Source organism: Oreochromis niloticus, linkage group LG1 (genome assembly GCF_001858045.2).
Source record: "Oreochromis niloticus isolate F11D_XX linkage group LG1, O_niloticus_UMD_NMBU, whole genome shotgun sequence".
Classification (NCBI taxonomy): domain Eukaryota; kingdom Metazoa; phylum Chordata; class Actinopteri; order Cichliformes; family Cichlidae; genus Oreochromis; species Oreochromis niloticus.
The window spans coordinates 35899077-35916616 of NC_031965.2; the positions used below are offsets into that span (position 1 = coordinate 35899077).

At 39.2% G+C, this 17540-nt stretch overlaps 1 long non-coding RNA gene across 1 annotated transcript in view; it reads right to left on the reverse strand.

Moving 5' to 3' along the window:
* Positions 1-1530: 1530 nt before the first annotated feature.
* The window catches only part of LOC102077719 (adhesion G-protein coupled receptor G5), a 28765-nt gene continuing 12755 nt past the window's right edge, over positions 1531-17540 (reverse strand). Inside the window, exons 3-5 of the long non-coding RNA XR_003220518.1 lie at positions 5741-5899; positions 1737-1775; positions 1531-1563 (exon numbers count right to left, since the gene is read on the reverse strand). This is a non-coding gene — a long non-coding RNA (adhesion G-protein coupled receptor G5). The remainder of the gene's footprint in view (positions 1564-1736; positions 1776-5740; positions 5900-17540) is intronic.

Below are 17540 nucleotides of genomic sequence, written 5' to 3' on the forward strand. Positions count from 1 at the left end.
AAGGTTAAGAATCTACAATAATACGGAGAAAACACAGAGAATCAAACAGTCCCCTATAAGCAAGCACTTGACGACAGTGGGAAGGAAAAACTGGAAAGCTGAAAAAGATTCATTGCATCATGTTGAAGCCCCCAGCGGCCGTGGCCTATTGCAGTGTAACTAAAGGAGGATTCAGAATCACCTGATCCCTAACTATATGCTTTAGCAAAAAGGAAAGTTCTAAGGCTAATCTTAAAAGTAGAGGAGGTGTCTGTCTCCTGAATCCAAACTCGAGGCTCGTTCCACAGAAGGGGGACCTGAAAGCTGAAGACTTCACATTCTACATTTAAAGCAACCACAAGTAACCACAAGCCTGCAGTCTGTTGGGGTGATACTGTATTATGAGGTCTTTAACATAAGATGGGGTCTGATTATTCAAGACTGTGAGGAGAAGAATTCAATTCAATTCTGGATTTAACAGGGAGCCAATTTTTCAGTCCCTGTCAGTATTCTTGGTGTAGCATGTCAATATTTACTGATTTGAAAATAAAAAATTGAAAATCCATGATTTTTTCCATATCACCCAGCCCTGGTTACAGATTGTAATCCTTATACAGCTGAGCGAGCATTCTCAGTTGCAGCTCCAAAACTTTGGAATTGTCTCTCTCTTCAGATTCATCTTCATCTATCTCACAGTAATCAAATCAACTTAAACTGACTGAAATACCTCATGCTTCTTCAGCTTCAGACTAGCTTAACTTACTGTGTCATTTTCCTCTTCTTCTTCTTGTGATAAGATTCAAAAGGAAATTTATATTATATTGAATTTACAAAAATGTCTCTGCAGTGTTTACAGAGCTAACTTTTTGCACATTTGCATTTACATTTAGTGTTTGCAAGTTTTCATATTTCCATATTTGCCTGTTTGAATAAAGTTTTTCTACTCTCTGATTGGTTAATTCAGTCACATGAGGGGATCATAGAGCGCAAAGTGTTGTAAGTGGAGGTGCTGAGTGTGGCAAGAGTAAAGCTGCTGCCACATATCAGTATAGTTTTCTGTCTCCATCTTGCTATTTTATTTTTAAGAGAAAACCATTATTATTAGAAGAAGTTGCTACAATCTGATACGACAACAGTAACAGTTTTCTGTTTATCCACAAACAAAACAAAATCTGCACGTGGAAACATCCATTGTAATATTGTGCATTACCCTGCTGAAGATTTATAGGTCAGGAGCTGTCAGGTAGCCAAAAGTGAAGACGATCAGACCCCAGGTAATGCCAAGCAGAGTGATGACCTCGAGTGGGGTAAAAATGTCTTTCTTGGCTCCGTACACAAACTGATTTGTTTGATTTGTCTGATTTGAAAATGCCACAGCAGATTATAACGCGAAGCTAACAGAATTCAAATTGTGTTTCAAGAGTGACTGCTAAAACTGCCATTCAAGAAAAATACTGTTGTCTGCACATCACAATACATCAATAGTGCCACATTTTTTAATCGGTTCTTTTTAACTTGCTGCTTGATGCTCTTCGTACGTTTTGTTTTGACAGATTCGACGACCTATCATCAAGTGTGTGTATCCTAGAAGATATTATCAATAATAAAAATGAACAAAAAGGGGTATACTTATGGAGAAAATGTGACATATTACTATACTTTTCAATACATAAGGATGACAAGATTAGCATGTACTATGTAAGTGTCATCTCAAAGATGATCACAAAACAGAGAACAACCTAGCTGAACAGCCCTACCTTGGTCACCATCTGTGCCTCGTGACAGGCATCTAGCATCTACAAAGAAATAGAGGGGATGATGACTGATGATATAATCTCTCACACTGAAACAATGAAAAATGAATTCTTAATAGAAATGTTAATTATGCATGTGACTAATGCATGCTTGCATGTACCTTCCTTATTTAAACATGCAAAGATCCAGAAACTCTGATGTAAATGCAAAACAGTAAATAGGTATAAGATTTTACATGCTTGCAAATTTATTCCTTGCATTGCTTTGTTGTTATAGTTAGACGTGTACAGAGCCATAAAAACCTCTCTCTGTCAGTCACTGAAACTGACTGCAGGGACAGCTGAAACACAAGAACTGCGCAGTCATTCAGAGGTTTACAGATACTGTCCTGCCTAAATTGTTCCACTCACCTCATACCACCACTCTGAGTTTGAGCCGGAATCGTTTGACAAACTTGTTGAACACTTTACAGTTTTTTCTGATGGCTTGAGCACATTTTTTGTAACTATTGGCTATTTTCGCAAAACCCTACACACAAATAAGAAAACTCTTCACCCAATCAGCAAAACATTGTAGTTTTCTTGTAAAAGCGAATAACCTTTGCTTAACTCACCACACCTTTGTAAAAATGGTATTTTTGTATCAGACAGTTCACACAAGCCATCAAATTAATAAGCACACAATGCACCAACTACACACTGATGGTATGAATGAAAAACACATCTGGCTTTTGCTTTCTCTGTGCACAAGGTAGGCTATGTCAGTTTGAGCTCATACTTTTGTCATAGATCCGTAAGCACAGAGGGATCCAAACTTCAAGTACTGGTGTTTATTCACACACATCAAAACAAACACAAGTGTTTATTTCCAAGTCAAAACGAAATAGTAATTTCACTGAGGAAAAAAAAGAAATCAGTCTACATCGTGTCATCTCTGTGGATCTGGCCACAAAATTTCGTCTACATCACATGAAATGTCCTCTAGTCCAGCGGTCCCCAACCTTTTTTGTGCCACGGACCGGTTTATGCCAGACAATATTTTCACGGACTGGCCTTTAAGGTGTCGCGGATAAACACAACAAAATAAAACTAGTACCGGTACCAAAGAAAAAGAAGATTTATTCATAACACACGTGAAAAGACCCAGGAAAAGCGAGTTAATGATAAAAACGATAACAAAACAACGCTGAAAACCGATAAAAACCCTGAAAACCACACATTTCACACCTGAGCCTCAACTCTCGCGGCCCGGTACCAAGCGACTCACGGGCCGGTACCAGTCCGAGGCCCGGGGGTTGGGGAGCGCTGCTCTAGTCCAAGGCACAGGGGAAAATATCTTCTGGAATTTTACATCTATGGTATTGTTGTGTTTCTCATTAGCATGGCAGTGCTACAAATCTTAGTGCAAAGTGACTGTACTAACCGACTCTCATTTCAAAATGTCCTTATGATGCTTGCTACAGTGTAGCGGCTCAAGTTAGGCTGAACCCGTTGGCCAGCTTCCCTCAGGGTCACTCCACGGTTGATTACATGGTCCACTATTGTAGCTCTGATGTCATCAGCAATTCTATTTCTTACTCTTCTTACCCTTCCTCTCCCCCCTCCTCGTCCTCCTCTTGCTCCTCCTTGTCCTTGTTGTCCTCTTCGTCCTACTTCTTCACCTCCACGTCCTCTTCCTCGGCCTCCTCTACTTCTCACTCTTCCTGCTCCCTCCACTGTACTCCACACACACAGCTTACCTGTATTATAATGCTTAGGCTGATTGCAAAGTGAACTAATTATCTAACAAAGTTTTCACATGTGACAGTGTGCCAGACAGTTGGCAAAATAGTGTAAATAATGGCCATAAATGTGTATAGTTTTGCTAGGAGTGTGTTGATCCTTTGCAAATTGAGTGTAAAGCCGTGAGTTGTGTTTACAGTTCTGCAAAAAGAATGCTGTGCAGTGGATTGTAGCTACAGGTTTGCAAAGTGTGTGTTACAAAATGGCAAACTGAGTGCAAAGCAGTGTTTGTGCTTTTAGTTTTGCAAACTCAGTGAGTGGTTTTGCTATAAGTATTAATAGTTTTAGAAATTGTGCTATAAGAATCACAGTTAGGGTTTAAGCATTCAGAAAAAACTGTAATAAAGAGAAGGGAGAGGTGGAACCCCTACAAGGCCATCCAACTGAAATTGGCCAGCAGGGAGCAGCGACACCCAGGAGAGAAAAAAAAAAGCGCCCAATTGGAGGACAGTGCTGCTACTGTGTGCCTGGACAGGAGATGCCGGTTAAGCAAGGTCAGGGTGATTACAAAATTGATGTTCATCTTCACAGGGATATCTTCTCTGCGTGTCCTCTCAGAATGGGCAGAAGCTGTCTTTGGCAAGTGACAAGTACTGGGTTGTTGTTAAGGGTCATATCGTTCTTGGGAAGAAGTTTTACAGTTTTGATAAGAAGTAAAAATAGGAAAATGAAGAAAGAGTTAAAGCATTGAAATAAAATAAAAAAATAAATAAATGCATAAATCCACAAATGCATCAGGAATGTGCAGCGAAAAAATTCAAGCAAGAAAGGAAGATAAGAGTGGAGCCATGAGTGGAGATAAGAGTTGATATATTAGGAGCAAGTACAAAACAATGCTAATGAAAATGAAAAAAGGGATTTTAGAAGCACAGCTGACTAGATATGAGGTTTATAAAACGGTCTAGAAAAGTAGGAACTCTCCACTGTGTGTCAAAGAGAACATTTTGAATTGGGCGTATATTTTGACAAGGTAAGTTTAATTGAAATAAAGACTGAACAGTGGAAAAAAATAAATGATTTTTCTAACTTTAATACGCTACAGTTAAGGTTATATACCTAATTTCTAGTATAGAAATCCTAGTATAGGATCCTATATTTTTATGTATGTGGCCCTCAGTGAGTTTGGACATCCCTGCTCTAAACTGAGTGCTTCCTAACTACAGTCACACTCCTTGCATGCAGACGGGAGGAACAAGGGATCGAACCACTAACCTTCCGATCAGCAGGTGACCTGCTCTAGCCTCCCGAGCTACAGCCACTCGCTGGCAAAGATGAGTAAACCGTCACTAGGTTCTGGATAAAGTGTACACTCACAAACCTGTCAAACCTGCATTTGAAATGCTGGCTACCATAGCAGTATAGTATTGTAAAAAGGCATTTGGGTCTTCTAACTAAAATAGGAAAATAGGAACATAAATAGTGCCATCATTGCCAGAACTGGCCCACATCTGGTTGCCATGACACCTGTCAGTCAGAAGTGCCAGCTTGATGCCAGACCGGGCCAGACCTGTTTTCTATGGGCCTAGGCCACATAAACCAAACCACAATCGAGCCAGATATGGCATGCTATCACATAGACAGTCCCATCTATGCCAGGCCTGGCCCATATCTGGATGACATACGTCTTATCATGCCAGAAGTCAACCAGCAGTGTCGGCTTGATACCAGATCTGGGCCAGACCTGCTTGCTATGTGGGTAAGGACAAAGGACAATAGTACCCCAACTGCCTTCTACACACAACATACAATTCGGATAAATTTCACTGTGACAAGGAGAGGATTCATTTCCCACCTAGGAAGGTAGGTTGTCAATTTACAAGCAACACTCATGAACTTTATTCATTAATGTCACTATACACAACAGGTGAAGTGCAGACATTAGTATACCTCAGTAATCACAACTTTTAAATGCTCTGGCAGAAACAGTTATTTTATTTTTATTTTTTTATTTACACCAAAACCTTGTATCTCTGATCAACAGATTGGAGTGAAATAGATTTTTGGTTTTGTAGTTGTTGTTCTTTTTTTTATGGCAAATGCAAGTTTTAAAATTTTCCCTTTTTAAAATGAGTAAAAATGTAAAGACAAAATGTTTTTTTGATTAATTGTGAATAAGCATTCATTATGCATCTGCAGTACCCTCATGTCCCATTAGATGGACTCATCATCAGTCATTTCAGTTATTATCAGAACACTAACTGAACAAAGAAGCAGGTTATGCAGACCTTGCAGAGGGAGTTCAGGATGCAGAAGAGGTAGAGGCCAGGAGTAGTCAGATAGCCAAAAGAGAAGAAGACCAGGCCCCAGGTAAGGCAGAGGAGAGTGATGACTCCAAGCAGGGTAAACAGGTCTTTTCTGGCTCTGTCACGGTCGACCTGTCCAAACTGATTTATCAAATATACAGTGACACAGGAGATTACAGAACATCTGAAACTGGTAGAAGGAGATTTTGAAAAGTGAATTTACATTCAGAGACAACATTCTTGCCAAATGAGGGAATTCACATTTCTTATTTGGTCTCTTTAACAGTGTTTAACATATTCAGACCACCATAGTGCAAGGTTTATGCTACTGTCACGGTTCTGGGTCCATCGGACCCAGTATTTTGAGTTTATTATGTTTTGGTTTACTTTTGCATCATGGATTATTCTTTATGTTTCTCTGGTACTTTGTGTTTCAGTTATCTTGGTGTTTTGGATTGTTTTCTCATTCTCTTGTGGTGGTGGTGATGATGGTTATTATTAGAGTTCATGTTTCTGTTTATTCCGTGCTTTAGGATTTGTGGTTTCATGTATTGTTTGAGTTCCATGTGGTATTTTCTGTCTCTCAGTGTTAAGTCTGCGTGCTTGTTCAGTAATTCATGTTTCCCGTTTTATTGTGAAAGTCCTTGTCTTATGTTAGTGTGTGCAGCTTGGTTCCCCCGTCTCGTTAGCCCTGATCTCTCCCAGCTGTGTCTCCCTTCCGTTGCCCATTCCCTCATTACTACCCTGTGTATTTAAGCCCTGTGTTTTCCTCAACCCGGTGTCGCGTCGTACCATCAGACTATGCCTGTGTGTTTCCATGTTAGTGTTCAGTATTCGCTACCATTGCTCAGTTTATGTTTTGTTTTTGTGCCAGCAATAAAGCTGAGGTTTAAGTTACAATTCAGTGTCTGAGTCCTGCGATTGGATCCACCTCTCCATCCGCCTGCACACAGAGCCCTGACAGCTACAGCTGCTCTAAATTAACAGAACTGGTAATTACCAAAATCTTTTTTTTTTTTTTTTTTAAATACACATTTCTGTAGTGTTTAATCCACTATTAAGCCAGGTGGATGCAAGCTTTTTGATTGAAGTTGTATTTTTAATGCTATGATATAATTATTGTTGTTAAATCTTAAATTAACTTTCTTATACAGTGCTTTTCTACTCTATCCGAGTACTCAAAGTGCTTTATACAACATTCCCCGTTCACCCATTCACACTCATTCATGCAAGCACTTTTTTTGTATGCTAAGTGCTTTCTACCCAACATCCACACACATTCACACTCTGATGGATGCATTGCAAAGCAACTTGGGATTCAGTATCTTGCCCAAGGATTTTTGACATCCAGACTTGAGCAGCCACCAACTACCAATTTTCTGATTTGAAGATTGACCTGTTTTACCTCCTGAGCTACAGCCACCACTATTTCTTTAATCAAAATATTATTTTTAATGTTAAAATTAAATTACTGTTCTAATGTTCTAATTTACCATTTTTACAAAAATTCTGAAAAAAATAGTAAAACTTATAATTATAATTATTATCCATTAATTTTCTTACTGTTTCACAAAAAAGCTGTAAAACAAATTGATTATTATTTTTTGACTAAGATGCCAAATCACTCATATTTACCTACATTCTTGAACAGAAACCTTAGTTTTAGTGGTTGAGTAACTTCTCTTAGAAGTTCAGTGTGTGGTCTAAATGTGGGTATAAAACGTGAATTTGGTTCAGTGAATTAAGTAATTTTTAGTTTCTAAATTAGTTGTGTTTTCTTGTTTTTATGACAAGTGTTAATCAGTTATTAAAACAAGAAAACATAAACGTATACAAACAGTGTGTTTAATAAAAGCAGCTAAGTATGAATTAGACAAAAGCCGGAACATCAATTAAAGGTGTCACGGCAAGTGGAGTGAGCCGTGTGGAAAAATAAAGGAGGATCCAATAGCAGGCAGTTGTGAAGGTGTGAAGGTGATTTATGGCAAACGAAGATAAACTAAACAATACTGGAACAACTAAACTGCTGAACATGAACATGAACGAGAGCGAGCAGAGGCAGACGACGGTTGACAGCAGGGAGAACACACGAGTGAAACATGGTGGATACACAGACGGACCAGCGACTACTATGACAGAAGACACGACTTAAATACACTCAGAGAAACACAGGGAGATTACACACAGGTGGGGGACAAAGCTGGGGGTAATTAACGAGACGAGACAAGGGAGGTAAACTGAACACACTGGCCCTTTCTCAATTCTCAAGTACGCAAGTACGTACTCGCGTTCTCGGCGAGTACGTACTGGCCGAGAACGCACGGGAGTACGGACTCGCCGAGAACGCGAGCACGGACTCGCGATTTGTACAATTGGAACACTAGCATACTTGATGATGTCACAGGGCCGGAGTTTTTACTTCCGTCCCCTCTTAATTTAACTGTGAGTAATATGTTATGAAGCTTAACTTTAATCACAGCCAAACCGGTTTACTCAGGAACAAAACACTGAAATAAACCAAACATTAACATTTAGAAGTGATCTAAGTGACTTATATATCATTTTTAACCTCAGTAGTGAAATCTCTATTAATAAAAATGGTGTACATGTACATACGTGTACAGACCTTAATAAAAACAAGCAGGTGAGATGTTACAACGCTTTTATTTTTATTTTAGTGGACACTCAATACAATAGACAGCTGGTGGGTTTGTTTAACCTGAGTAGCGAAAAGACCGCGGGGGGGGGGTTGAAAAACGATGTGCCGGGAGTCCGCTGTTCTCGCCGGCTCTAATAATCCTCGACCTCGCTGTCTGCTATGGAGCTGGCGGGTCACAGACGTCTCCGAAAACGTCGGAGCGCGTTTGGAAATATATGATATCTTGATAAATCGAGCAGATATTTGAAGTTTACACAGCTACATTCTCGCTTGAAAATAACTTAAGTTTATTTTGTGACCCAGAGAGTAATATTTAAAAGTTTTTAGTCCCGCTCGTCCGCCATTGCCGCGTTTGAGTTTTGGACAAAATGCATTCTGGGATATTTAGCTGTACCAAGTCCACACGAGTCACCACCGATGCATGCTCGATAAAACGGGCGGAGCGAGAACACATCCGGGACTTTTTCGCGTTCTCGGCTTGATACGTACTTCGAATTGGAACAGTACTTAGTCTCCGACTGATGACGTATCACGCGTACACGAGAACGCAAGTACGCACAAGTACGCATATTGAGAAAGGCCCACTCACATGAGACGCAGACCTTCACAATAAAACAGGAAACAAGAAAACACTTGTGGAATAAGGAATATTTTACTGCTACTTATACTTATTATTGGCATTACCATTGTATTAATTAACATCGCATTAAACCACATAACAAGCATTTGTAATAATACATATAATCAAGAAGCAGGCTTGAGTGAAGGCCTGAATGTATTCAGCTTCTTGTTGCATTTGAGTTTGCCTAGCAACAGGTGACGCAAAGAGGAGGACAAGTCCATGGGGACCTCAAAGGCCTGAGATCATCACCATATTTGAAAGAGGATGCCAGAAAGGGGAACTTCTGTGTCTGCATTTATTTCTTAGAATAGATCATTGTCTGTACAAGGGGCAAAGAATGTTCTTAAGATGCAAATTATGTGCTTGTAAACGCATGAGGGGGCGTCATAATACCCTGATGTTATAAAAGCAATCTGAAGCGTATTTTTGGGTGGGGATTTACAACTGATGGTTTCCAGTGTACGTCTCCCCACACTGCGTGTATTCATTAAAATCAATTGTTTGACTGACCTCTTTTGGACCATCATTGTTTTACTCTCGTCCTCAATTTCGGACCCGTAACATTTGGTGCATTGGCCGGGGTTGAGGAGAGAGTTGGAGGTTGAGACCGAGAGGGTCCGAGGCGCTCGAACGGGCAGACACGAGTCAGTGGTCGAAGTGAGTGGACATAAGCCGGCTTATTCAAAGGTAAGGCACTACCTGTTGAATTATTTCCAAAATGTGCCAATTGGATATTACAAAATTAAAAGTTTACTCACTGAAATTACTGGTAAATGTCTGTTTTGATTTTGGTGAAAATCTCATGAGAATTGAAGTTGAAGTAATGATAATGAAACGTTGAAAATAAGTAAAGAGAATAAGAGAAAATAAGTAAAGAGTAAAGAGAATAAGTGTATTTAAAGCAGTTGGACTGCAGAGTGAATTTAGAGTTATAGGTTATTGGCGAAGAGTTTGTGACAGTTAAGTCCTAATTGAATATAAAGCCGGGCTTGGACATCAATAACATTGCTTGTGTAATTTTATGGGGTGTCTTCAAAAGTAATTAAATTTGTGTAGTGCGGGATTCTGGGAATTCTGAGAAGTGCATTGTCGGAAGGTGACGCTTCCAATTTGTCGGTGACGATCGACATCTGCCTCGGTGAGGGATAGTTCACTTGGCAAGTGTGGAGAACAACGACGCTCCAGAATAGCTACTGACTAGGTCAGTTTACCGTCCGGGGCGGTGGTTTGCACTTTTTTGGTCAGTAGAAACCGGGTTTCGGGCGTGTAACTTTAACTTAAAACTTCGGGGAAGCCTGGGATGTGAAATGCCCCAAAATAGAGCTTCTCGGCAGGGGTTGAGTTGGTTGACGTTTTAAATTGTGTTAGGGCATTAGATATCCCAGATAGCAAGGAAACATTGAAACAATGTTGAGTCAATATCAGGCGACGTCATTGAAGCAACGCTGAAGTGTGACGTTGACCCAACATCACTCTTGCACCCATTTTTAACGTTGAAACAACGTCAGGTTTTGATGTTGAATCAATGTTGAAACCTGACATTGATTCGACGTTATATTTTCTAACACTGTTGACATTGAAACAATGTCAGATTCTGATATTGAAACACTGTTGAGCTATGGTATTGATTTTCCACCTCTTTCGTACAGTTGCTTTTTATTGAAAAAAAACAAAAAAGGTCAATAGACATGTATCATTTGCAAAATACTTTATTAAAAGACAAAGTTTCCTATTTACATTTCTATGTTTCACGTCACTTTTTATTATTTACTCCGGGATGGGGATGGATGATGTGCGTCCTGCGCGCCACCCGTACGATCTGGAGCATATCTGAGCCATTTCTGGACTGTTTGAGCAAAGACCAACTCAGACATAGAGTTCGCCCCTACCTGCTGCGCCAGGCCATCTAGGACAAAAACAGACACACACACAAAAAAAACAAAGACAAAAAAAGGGAATTAGAGCACATGAATAAGCTCTTGTTAACTGTCTTCAGCAGGGAGAAAGTATGTAAACTCCTAGGCTGATAAACATGAAAGTCACCAGGCGGAAATCAGCAAACTGTCGCATTTGATTCCCAAAGAGCTATAAGCTGAAAATGTGATATGTCTTAGCATGGTGTGCAGTGTATCCTTTAAAAAAAAAAAAAAAGAAAACATGGGGTCCTCGGGCTGTACAAAGTGTACAACCCGAGGACAAAACAAGCCGAAGACCAAAGACTCCATCTCCAGATTAACCGGACATGAAAGTCTTGTTATTAAGAAAGACAAAGTAATATAGCAAAAAACAGACATAGGAAATGTGAAACGCACCCAGCACATCAATTGATCCCTTTATTGTTCACTTTAGGCTCATAAAACTACAATAAATGTTAAAACTTACCAAATATGCATCTGCACAGCGCTGTCTCTTTAAATGCCCTTTTTTGCTTTGTCTGGTCCTTGGTTTTTTCCCCTGCCCAGTTGAGTACAGAGGCCAGCTCCTTTGTAATGGCATAAACCATTACACGGCGGACTCGCACCTCCAGTGTGGTCCAGCAGCACCAATCAACGCAAAGCGTCTCACCTTTAGACACATTTTATGAGATGGAATTAGCGTGTCTCATGTCTTAAATGTGTATGCAAGTGCTTGTGTGTTTACTTCATGTAATTGATGATAGAAACATGTCATTTAGTTTTCCCTAAAGCCTGATTTTCAAGTCATACAAAGAATAAACCAAAGTATTGGCAGTACAATGTATTTCTATTCCCTTTTGTTGGATATTCATTTGTTAGTTCTTGTAACTGCTAAAAGTGTTTACTAGTTTTTGCCTGTCACATATATTTGTCATACCATGTAAACTGTGAAATTCCAAGATTTTCAAACTTGCCTTGTAATAGTGGCCTCACAGTCTCTGGAATCTACAGAAAAAAAAAATCACAACAAGATGACATTCAGGAGTATAAATTGTTTGTTTTTTTTAGATAAGAGTACAATGACATTGTGATGCAGCTTTAAAGCTTTTTTAAAAGCATACCATCTATAGGGAAGACATCAGACTCTGCATGCTGGCGAGATCGCAAAGCTGTGTCGGTTTGTGCCGGAGTGGCGAAAGGTGCCGGAAGCTGGGTGGGGCATTATGATGGTTGCTATCAGTGGGCTGGGGGGCAGACTGCGGAGTGATGAGGGCTGTTTAGAAAAAGATAATTTTTTAAGTATTTAAGAATACAGACAACTTGTCAAAAAAGTTTCCTCGTGTCAGACACAGATATGTACACAGACACTAGACAGTATTTTATTACCTGGTATTTTCACTCGAGGGGCCTGGGGAAACCGTTTTTTTGTAGGCTGCTCATCCTCTGAGTCCGTATATGTGTACAGGGGATTTGGTCTAAAGAAAAGAAATTAAAAACGGTCTTAAGTAATTGTAAATATGCTTTTGGCATATTGTTTCCTAAAGTTAGTTTGATTTCTAACAACACACACAGGAAACAGAGACGTGCAAGAAGGTACAGTATACAATGAATTTTTGAAGTGCACAAGTGTACACGGCTTTGCATTTTTAAAAAGTTTACAAACTTCCACTTTTTGGACTATATTATGTGGTGATATTGCAGTATGCAAGCACCACAGATATGTATAAAAGACAAGATCATAAATTCTTAACAATCAAAGATATGTTTGTGAATAAAAAGGTTTTACTTGTGCTTTCTTTTAAGACTGGTCTGGGTTTCTTCTTCGGACTGAAGGTCAGACGTATCACAGCGTTCACGTGGATATCTCTGAAGACTGCGTTCTGCTTCGTGAAATGTGCCTGGAAATACAAACACAATGTACGGCCAGACATACATTACGTGTGGACAAAAGGTGCAAACCAGCGGTTTCAAAAATACGCCGGTACGTGTGGACGTAGCCTTATTCATTATTCAAGGCACAAACGGAAAGTCATGTACGCGTGCAACGTAAAGTTAGGTGACCGTGCAACGTACAGTCACGTGGGCATGCCGCGTGAGCATTCAAGCTGAGTCTAAAGTTTTCGTGTGCGAATTGAAACGAGTGCTCTCCAATCATCAAAAGTAACAAAGTCATTGAACACGTTTATACAGTTAACTTTACGTTTATCAATCATATATCACAGATTTAGAATTTTTTGTAGTACTAAGCAACTACAGAGTGAAAGTCTGGGTCAAGCGCCGAGGCGACGGCAAGAACAAAGGAAAACTCGAAGCGTTAAAGCTAGCTTTGTAAGGGAATATAACGAAGAAATTATGAAACGAAAATGTTTTCTTTGTTGATATACTTTGTTTGCAGTGCAATTTATTTGTTGCCGGATTGTAAGAAGTAGACACAATTTCGGGCTCGTAAATAACAGTAAAAAACTTGTTAATGTACAACATTAAGGAGTTTTTTACTGTTATTCAAATGCAAACATGGAAATAACGAGTAGGAAAAAAAAAATCATTCATTCTTACCTTATACTAATCGTGGTGCAGGCCAGTGCAGTGCATGACCTGATGCCTCCTCCGGTCAATTCCGCTGAGAGTAAATCAAATGTCCCGCTCTACTGTAGAAGACAATGAATACCTGGGGGATGTACCAATGTGAGAGGGGTGCTGCGGAATAGTCCAAGTGATCGCTGCTTTAATTTCGGTCAACTATAAATAAATTGTACGTAGACACGATTTTTTAAAGCTGGTGAACTAGACCAAGTCACTGATAACAAATGAACAATAAATCTACTTTCTCTGGTACTTTATACCTGATCAGTTGCAATGCAATTTAATGCTCAACTACAAATCGATGGTTTTTGATGGTGACCGGAGCCGAATGATCGTCAACTATAAATAGACGTTTTCTCGACGTTGTTGTTGTCACCTGGTCGACTATAAATAGATCAAATATCAATGACAAAAAAACAATGGTGAATCAACATCGTTACAACGTCTCTATAGTAAGACCGTCGGTTTACCACAGTATTTCAATGTTGTTACAACATTGGCATTTCAACCCCGACCATATACGACGGTTTGGATGAAAAATCAACATAGATTCAATGTCGTCTTGCTATCTGGGATGTGACCACGGTCCGGGGCCGAGACTGGTTAATTGATGACAAAAAACTCAGGGAGTTTATCGGTTGGACCGTTAATTTAAATTTGTAGAAATTGTGTAGGTTTTGAAATGTCAGGCCTAATACTGCAGTTGTAAATATAAAGACGTCTCTGTGTAATATAAAATATGAGATCTATGAGTAAGATCAGTCTCTGTGTCAGCAATGCACAGCCGGATGTGCACTGATGGTGTGTAAATGCAAATGAGGAGCGGTGACGCGCAGAGAGGGTGGTTTCAGTTTCGAGAGTATTGAGCTTTATAACTATTGTTTGCCAATATTGCTAAATGCCTGTAATTAAGAGGCTGGTTTTGCTTATTACGAGAGTATAAATACAGTTTGAATATATTAGTGTGGATGTATAGTAAATGACTGAATTTTGATAGATGTATATATCTTGAGTAACAAATGCTGGTGTGTTTTATTTTTTCAGTTATGTGTGTGTGGTGAGAAGCTGTGAGAATGATGAGAGGTTTCAGTTTCTTTTTCTTTTGACTTGCTCTTTCTGATTATGGAAGGCATGTCCAAAATACGCATAGGAAAGTGTATTTTGAGTGATTTTAACCGTGTGAATGCTGTCAGTATTTGATTTGAGTGACTCTGCGGGAGTTGTCTGAGTGAGAGAAAAGGCAGGGTGTGTGAGACGATTCATGGCGTGTGAAAGAGGTTAGAACGTTTAAAAAGTGTATATGAAATAAAGGAGTGTGAAATATATTTCTTTTGTGAGGTAAAATAGGATGTTTAAAGTTTGCAAGTGCTTTTAATTCAAGAAACGCATGAGTGATGTTATGAGAGGTTGAGTTTATTTTTCTGATTGAAAACACATAAGTGTATACGCTACAAACTGACCTAAAGAATGGAGATGTGTGGGAAGAAGTGTTAGTTGTCCTGATGTTTGAAAGAGCTCTATTTAAATGTGTGTGAGTGAAATGAAGGTGTATTGTTTTTAAATCAAGATTTAGGAGAATTACTGATTGTTTGTAGACTGTGAAATTTAAGGGGAGACAGACTCTGCCTGTTGCCTGCAGAGTCTGCACAAACAGGAAGTGTGTGTGTGTGGGACAGGAAACGCATGCCCATAAAAGGTAACTGAGTGTGTAAAGAGAGAACACAGAGAGACAGATGAGTTAAACTCGAGGGAGATGAAGCAAAACAGAGGTTTTAAGAATAAGAAATGAAAAGAATACTAATTCTATGCTTTAGTGTGCCAATACAGGTGGACTTCTCTCAACATTGGAACCTTGAGTGCAGCGGCATAACAATAGATTAACAGAATTGGGAGAAAATAAGCCAGTCTTTGGCTCGAAATTGTGCGGCTTGATCTCTCACTTTGTCCTTGAAACTGAGAAGAAACTCAAAGGACAGTCAAGGACAGTCAATTTCCTGATGAAGACCGACAGAACATCGTGGACTTGAAGAATTAACTGAAGCTAAAAGCAGTGCAAGCGAAAGCAGTAACACTGATGACGACTGATGAGTCCAGCAGTATGAAAGATGCAACATGCATGCTGGTGAAGAACAGTGTGATGTGTCTGCTTGAAGGCACTGACTCTCATATTTGCCATGCTTGGAGCAATCTTGGAAGAGAAGACTGAAAGGATGAATGGAGAAGAAAACAGAGCAAATGAAAATAAGACTGAAGGCACTGAATGTGATATTTTGCCATGCTGGGACTTAACCTAAAAGAAAGACTGTAAAGAAACAGAGAAGAAACAGACTGTGTTTCTTGGAACTTTGAAGCCCGGAGAGGACCGGCACATGAAAAAGGACCAGTGAGAGATGAAGCTGGACGAGTTTGACTGCGAGAATATAGGATATAATTGGAATGAAAATGGAAGCCGGAACTCATGATTGTTTAGGGATGTCCACCACATCACAACAAAGAGGTAAACAATACAAAAGGTAAAAATAATGAAAGAAAATAACTGACAACTCTATTAATGAATAGAAAACACACATATACAAATTGTTACATGTGAGATTATTTTTTAAATGAATCAGAAGTGAGATAGTTTGAATTTAAAAGCTCAGTGAAAACATGCATAAAGTGTTAAATATGAATACATGAAAATGCAATGAAAAGCACAAATAGGATGCAATGAAGATGCAGCTTACACTTAATTAAGATGATCACATTGCATGCAAGGAAGAACACGCTTACATGAATGGCATAATTGGTATTTCTGACCAGACATAGAGAAATGGGTCATTTAAGTACTTGTGATAATAATGAAAATGTCTTAGTTTTGTTATTTTCAGGAGTAAAGCAGAACCGGATCAACTTTCCATGGCCGCAGTCGGAAGAAAATTATAGGTTAACATCACTGGATATGTTAAGGCAAGTTTCTGGTTGAATTGTTCACAGAATGATGTGTCCAGGAACCTGAAAAGCAAGCCCTAACTCCTGGCTGAAGACCAGGAGTGCTTTTATTTAAGGTGGGAAATCAAAAGTTTGGGCTAGTAATTCAGGGAAAGAGAAAACTGACTGTTTAACTGGAGAGTTGGGAAGGAGTCTGGGAGACTGCGAAGCCATAGATGCAAAATACCACACACAAACAGAAAATGCATTAACCTTACAAAGACAAGCTCATGAAGCTTGTCTAATCAAAGCTTAATGCATAGAGAGATTGATTGAAAACCTGGCTAAGAACACAAGCATATGCAATGAAGATCAGCTTGCTGCTTGTATGAGTGAGAGAATGGTGTGAATGTTTAATATAATAGATGGAAAAAACAAAAGAAAAGTGACTAAAGTAGTTTAAAAGGGTGACTTAGGAGTGCTCTTGCACTGATTGATCAAAGCAAGTGATTAGTATAGAAAGAAAATGAAAGTAATTCAATAATGTTATAAGTTTTAAACATGTATTTCTCTTGTCAAGTTTACTTGTGGAGATATGAGTCAGTATGCAAATTAGCTCGAGTGAGTGACGACAGAGGAGCTTTCTGTGTGTGTGTTTGAGGCCTTGAGGAAAGGAAGCAAAGTAGACAGTTCAGAGGTGCAGATTTGGACAAGAAATTTATAATTTAGTGTTGACACATTGTTATAACATGTTTATATTTTAGGCTGAATCTAAGTATGGTGAAGTGTCAAAGGAGACATGGTTGTGTGTAAAACGGTGCAGCTTTGACAAGGTTTTCAGTGCGTTGAATGGGTGAAATTTAAGATTGTTTAAGATTTTTTGGGGCTGTTGTTTTTCATTTTAATAGAGGGAGTTTTGATAAACATGGACATGTCTAAAAGGGCCCATAGTTTTTGTAACAGTGCACTTAGAAAAAAAGAAGAAAAAACCTGTCAGGTGATTTTGTTTTGTACTTTGATGAGCTAATAATCAGCTCTCTTTTTTCTCATGTTTGCTCTAAGCAGGCCTGGAAGAAAGTGAACTAACAGCGCTGACAAAATTTCCGGACAAAC